The 6,506-nt window shown below is 40.3% G+C and overlaps 1 protein-coding gene across 1 annotated transcript in view; it reads left to right on the top strand.

Moving 5' to 3' along the window:
* LOC106811710 (peptidyl-prolyl cis-trans isomerase FKBP8-like) overlaps window positions 1-6,506 on the top strand; it is a 31,843-nt gene that overhangs the window by 2,377 nt on the left and 22,960 nt on the right. The gene's annotated exons all lie outside the window — the stretch shown is intronic.

Here is a 6,506-nt window from a genome sequence, read left to right as displayed (position 1 = left end):
GGTAGGAAATTTTATATGGATTTGTATTACTCCATTCATCCATGATAGTTATGTTGATTTACTTGTTGCCGTAACTAGTGATTCCCCGATAATCGACTATAATCGAAAGTTGGTCATCTGCAGCCACCGATTAAAAAATCGATCATGAAAATAAATAACTGATTACCAAAGTTAACTATTGGGGTAAGAACAAGTTGGTTTGTTTGTTGATTGGATCGTTTGTTAGTAAGTAGGTTACTTTCTTTATTCCTCCCTTCCTTAATTACCTACCTACCTAACTACCTACCCACCTACTTATCTACCTACCTACCTACCTATACCTACCTACCTACCTACCTACCTACTTATCTACCTACCTACCTACCTATACCTACCTACCTACCTACATACCTACTTACTGACATATGAACCAATCAACCTACCTACCTATCCACCCACCCACTCACTCACTCACTCACTCACTCACTCACTCAATAATTCATTCACTTACATAGTTTGCTTGCTTGCTTTTAGGTTTAGGATTGTTTTATAACATACAGTTAAAACTTAAAATGGCTTTCACCCTAAAACCCATGATGTACCTAATCAAACTAGTGTTCTATGCAAGCATTTTGTGAATAAACATATTTTTTTAACATAAAAGCTGCCTTCCCTAAATGTCACATATGTCCTAAAATGTCACATATAATTGAAACCTACACATATGCACATAGTGCACAAGTGACATATTCCATTATGAAACTTTTCTTATATGCCATATGTAGGTGAAATATATGTGACATGTAGGTCATAATTGTCAGGCTGCGGCATGTTGTTCAAACCATGCGTTCCTATCTTCCCATCAGAAAAAAACATCGATAATTTTTGTGCAGGGTGGCATGTTAGGCATGGGATATAGTACTAAATAAGCTGAAATTCTTATAACTTTGCTAATGTCTATTTACGAAAGTAAGTTTGAATAAGAGGTTATTATTTTCTTAATGCTAATTTTATATAAGGTTTTAAAAAAAATAGCTTATTTCATTGCTGTACAAAGCTACTGTTATAGACTAAACTAGGCACTGTTGCTGTGCTCAAGTTAAATTTGAACAAATGGTCACGGCAGTTTGTTTACATTTTGCAAACAATATTTATCATTTCACGAGGCTTATTTGTGCTAAATGTGCATTTTGGGGACACATGGTAATCAAGAAATGGTATTGTGTATGTGAACATTTATGACAGATTTTCATCGAAGGCTAGCAGTTTTAAAAAATAAATACAAATCTTTTGTTCTACAGAAAATATCCTGTTTAACCAAGGTCCTCCTGTGCACTTTCCTGATGAAAATAACATGCGTAAGGATTTTTTTTCAAAGGCACATCATGTCCTTTCCACAATGGTGCTTATTATCTGGGGCCCAATAAAGAGATAATTATTGTACTAAAACACATGATCAGTTGTTTGGTGTAGGGCAGACAATTTGTTATGTCATTACCGTACAGTTGACTCCAGCTTTTGCCATGCATGTTATATTCACTTCTTGGCCATATTTGCAGACTTGGCTGAAATTGCAGTCAATGCAGGAGGCACCAAGCTTGTTGCATTGAACTAGGCTTGGACAGTAACTTCTATGAAGCTCTTCTATCTCTACTTTAGGTGAAGTAGTGATAATTTGGTGCTTCCCTATGTGAAGAAATACAAAGGTTTAATAATAACACACTTTGAGTTTACACTTACACTTACACCCAAACTGAAATTTCCATACGATATCATTAGAAGTAAGCCCTACATAAAACTTCTAACATTTTCGTCTACTTTAATTTTACATAAAAGAGAAAGCCTAAACCAAAATGTATACATCTCTTTAGCCAAATCGGTCATGGATTACTGTTTGGTGGTGTGGGACCCATACATCAAACAGAATATTGCAAAAGTCGAAAAAGTACATGGGTCAGTGGCACTTTTTTTTATAAACGACTACCACAGAGATAGCAGTATAACAGTGATGCTCCAGCACCTAAAGTGGCAATCATTCTCTGAAAGCAGAAAGGATCAGCATCTTGTATTCATCTACCAAATCACCAATGAGACGACAGCAATCCCTGCTCAAGCACGCCTACGTTCAACTCAACCCTAGACCACACAGAACACCCGAAGACTCTCACAATAGCTACATGTCATACCTATTACCAATATCTTCAAAAATGACACTTGATACTAAACTTTGTTATTACTAGTTAGTGCATCACCTGTATGGTCCAAGTCTGTCTTGGCTTCACTACCTGGCAAATAACATCAGTGCAAACTCTACCTGGAAGGTATTTGCTTAGTAGCTACTCTCCAGATTCCGATACAGATACATTCTTATCAGTAATTTAAGTTTATTTATCATGATTTTCAATAAAAACTTTAGCCAACAATTTCAAAGTTACTTGCTGTATGGTTGGCATCATTAATTGCTATATGGAAGAAGCAATAGACTCATGTCTATAATACAGCCCTGACTGTGGCAGCAGTGACAAGGGCTATAGTGCTGGAGCTAAAATAGATCGTGCCACTCACCATGAACCCGATCACTCTGTCCTCCACTACGGGCTGAGCTGATCGTTAGACTATTCGCTATGTATTCGGCTAACTGGTGCTGCAGACCATCCACCCTAGTTTTTTCTCGAGGAATGTCTAGAATAACCATCAAACAAACCAAACACTGGTTGGGCGAACTCTAGTCATACTAAAAGGCACACGAACGCTGAGGGAACATAGCAATGCACATATGCTAATCAAAGCATACCACCCATACGTGCTGGTAACGTACACATACCTTATTCGTGATATTTAAAAAAATATTGTTATTAATTAATAAATGAACTGAAGACGCTCATCGTAATTCCCTCCCTTCCTCTTCAATAAATTGAAAATTTGAGGCTTTTTCTACAGCGATCCCAGTTGCGATCTGCCTATTTAGTATTTGATCAACTTTGATTCTTTCCGTCTTCGATATAGTCTCTCGGACTTTTCAGACTAATAATAATATTTACGAGGTTACGAGGTCATAACTTACAATACTTAGGCTTAGCCCTTTTCATGATTTTTTCAGTATCATGACTAGCCCGACCAGGCTGTGCGACCGATTGTCTATACATGCCAATTGTCTTCTAACCCTAGAGCAAGACCGTTTCTTGGAGCTATATCATGACATGACTGAGTAAACTCAGTAATGTGTCATCATAGACATAGAATCCAAGATCTTGTATTCTATGTCTATACCTATGCAGGGTTCTCCAAGGGCACTTATAGCCTGGCGGCCTGCCAGGCTATCGTCGAGCCCCGACATCCTAAAATGCACCCGCCACGCTAAATATCATAGCCGCCATGCTGGTGTATATATATATACACGAGAAGTTCAAACAATTAATCAACCCCAACCAACTGGTGTAGGCTATCTGGCACAATGTTCATTTTCATAGTTCAAATCCGAGTGTTTTCTAGCTCATCAAGAAATCTTATTCTTGAATTAAATCGTGAATTAATTTCCAACGGCATTATTACGGGGCAGGTAACCCAGTCTAACACGAGGTAGAGTAGACTGGTACACTTACCGACCACTCCTGCCATTGTCAATGGTGACAAAATTTTTTTTATTTATTTATGAGAGGCGAACTCGATTTGGAACCAGCAAACCAGCAAGTTCACCCCTACATTATTTTTTTTATTCCATTAATTATTTTGAATTTTCCGATGGCTTTGCCCATGCAAAACAAACATTTTCACCCCACATGCAGTGCTTCAAATTTACACACAGAGTGTCCCAGATTGCATCTCAGACAGGCCTCGAATTAAGTGACGAGAGGGGCAAAGCAATTTTTTGGGGGCATGTGAGAAATTGCCTTGAATTTTCTCTAAAATGGATGGGTACCGAGGCAATTTTAAAAGGCATCAAGGCAACTCTCACAATTTGAGAAGGGCACCAAGGCACTTTTGTAAAATAAAGGAAAACTCATAACAAATTAATACATCAACCTCTGCTAATGGAAGTACAGTAACAGGGTTCAACGTTGACTTTTTATTTCACTAGACCATCGGGCTAGTAACTGAGGAAAACCACTAGCCCTGACCTAACTTTCACTAGCCCAGACCCAGACCATTGTTATGAAAAACTTTGTGTCATCGTATGAATTCTACTAAAATTTCTCTAAATTTACTGCACTTAGCAAGCTACACACCATACAGATCACAGCTGGCCATTCTTGCGCGAGCGTCGTTTCCCGTGCTTTAATAGAGATGCAAAATGCATGCGCTGCGAGTGCGGCCCGTACGCGCGCTTTGGCGCGAAAGACAAAACCTACCGTTCCTCTACATGGCTTTACCTTGCTACTGATATGTGTATACATTCACTTCAATCGTTATTCACTTCTTAAAAAGATTGTTTTTCATAAACCCCGCCTTCGTTCCACTTTCCTAAATTACATCGCCATTTACAAACAATCAGACCAATCAGAGCGAGTCTTATTTAGTACCCACGTGACTAAAATAATTTTCTCTAGCCCTCCTGCAGCGCCACAGATACAAGCGAGAACCAGGCTATTGTAAGCCTCGCTCTGATTGGTCTGATTGTTTGTAAATGGCGATGTAATTTAAGAAAGTGGAACGAAGGGGGTTTATGAAAACATCTTTTAAGAAGTGAATAACGATTGAAGTGAATGTATACACATATCAGTAGCAAGGTAAAGCCATGTAGAAGGGAACGGTAGGTTTTTTTCCGCGCGCCAATAGCGGCGTACGGGCCGCATTCGCAGCGCATGCATTTGCATGACGATCTCACGAAATTTCAATGAGCCCTGTTCTGTCCCAATAACCAACACCAAAATATAAAAAAGGTTATATGGGACAGAATTATTCGGTCTACTAACACCCTAACCCTAACCCTAACACCCTAACCCTAACACCCTAACCCTAACCCTAACCATATCAGATAGTTACTCGGGTACCGTACATATCAGGATAGATAATAAGGGAGGAGTGTGACATCAATAAACAAGGGAATTCGTCATTTACTAGCCTTATAATACCAGGCTTTCAGATATAAAAGTACAGGAGATCTATAATGACCTCCCCTAGGACACCATAGGGGTCTTTTCACGCTCCATAATCACACCCTTAAGAGGCATGATGGAGAGCTCCACTAAAAAATCACACCCTTAAGAGGCATGATGGAGAGCTCCACTAAAAATCACACTTTAAAGGCATGATGGAAGAGCTCCACTAAAAATCACACCTTTAAAAGGGATGATGAGAGCTCCTTGAGGGGCGTCTCCATCATGCCTCTTGGGTGTGAGGATGGAATCATGACCAATCCTCAGCTAGAGTGAAATCCAAAACGAAATTGGGATGTCATGTCAATCTACTGATTATCATTCATCTCACCTTCATTCATTCAATGGCTTCGTCAGATTACATTCTTTTCATCCAACAACCCAACACTAGCACAGCAGATTAATATAAGATTGATCGGATGTAAAAATAAACTTGTTTTATTTATTCTGATTTCCATCCTTAGAGATTCTAATTCATGTACCTGCATATTTCAGCACAAAATATCATCACAATCCATCAACAAAACTAGCCAAATTACTTGTAGCGTAGTAGACCACGTATTGTAGGCCCCTCCAGCCCTACGACTGTTTCACGTCGGCAGAAAACCAGCTTCTCGCCACGTATATAGAAAACGAGCAGGTAACTTGTGGCTACCATATAGGTACCTGTATTTGGATGCTGTGTGTTTAGTTGTATTATATATATAATAAACCAGAGGTAGTAACCAGACCCTGTACCTCTGCCATACGTTCAGATTACTTACACACCACAAATTGTTGTGTGTTGCTACCTTTTTGCTACCCCCCTACATTGAGTACTCTATGGAGCGCTATTTCAACATAATAGACATACTTTTGGTGTGGCGATTTCAACCACTTTTATGAGGCGCGGCGATGATGCGCGCACCATGGCACATTTCGGCGTGCGGCGGTGGAGCGCGAGCGCGATCGCGCCCCTTTAAAATGAAAGCCTGTAATACCTACGATTTACTACACGTAACTCATCCAACTTGAGCTCAAATCGGACACAGTACATTCGCCAATCATCGTGCGAATCGTTTCGCTCGTAGACACCCGCAATCCGGAGATACAGCCTAAAACGTACGACACGATTCTCCCATTCTATGGCCATCAATCCAACGCCATTGCACGCCTAAAATTCAAACAAAAGGCAGCTACCTAAACGCGCTATTGCTAACCCAGCGAGGCATGTGGCTCGCTGGGAGTATTAGGCATCAACACTCGGCGAGATAACCTTTGCCGGCGGTACACAGCTACACAGGCCACCTTTGTACATAGCTCGGCATGCTCTTCACGCACCACGCCAACTGCATGATTACGTCGTCGAGTGTTGCGCTCGATCTCCAATCTCCCCGCGAGCCACAACGCCACATTCAGGCTATCCGAGAGAGCAAACACAGCGACTGCGCG

Source organism: Priapulus caudatus, unplaced genomic scaffold, assembly GCF_000485595.1.
Source record: "Priapulus caudatus unplaced genomic scaffold, Priapulus_caudatus-5.0.1 Scaffold566, whole genome shotgun sequence".
Lineage (NCBI taxonomy): Eukaryota > Metazoa > Priapulida > Priapulimorpha > Priapulimorphida > Priapulidae > Priapulus > Priapulus caudatus.
This window is presented reverse-complemented; position numbering and strand designations above follow the sequence as displayed.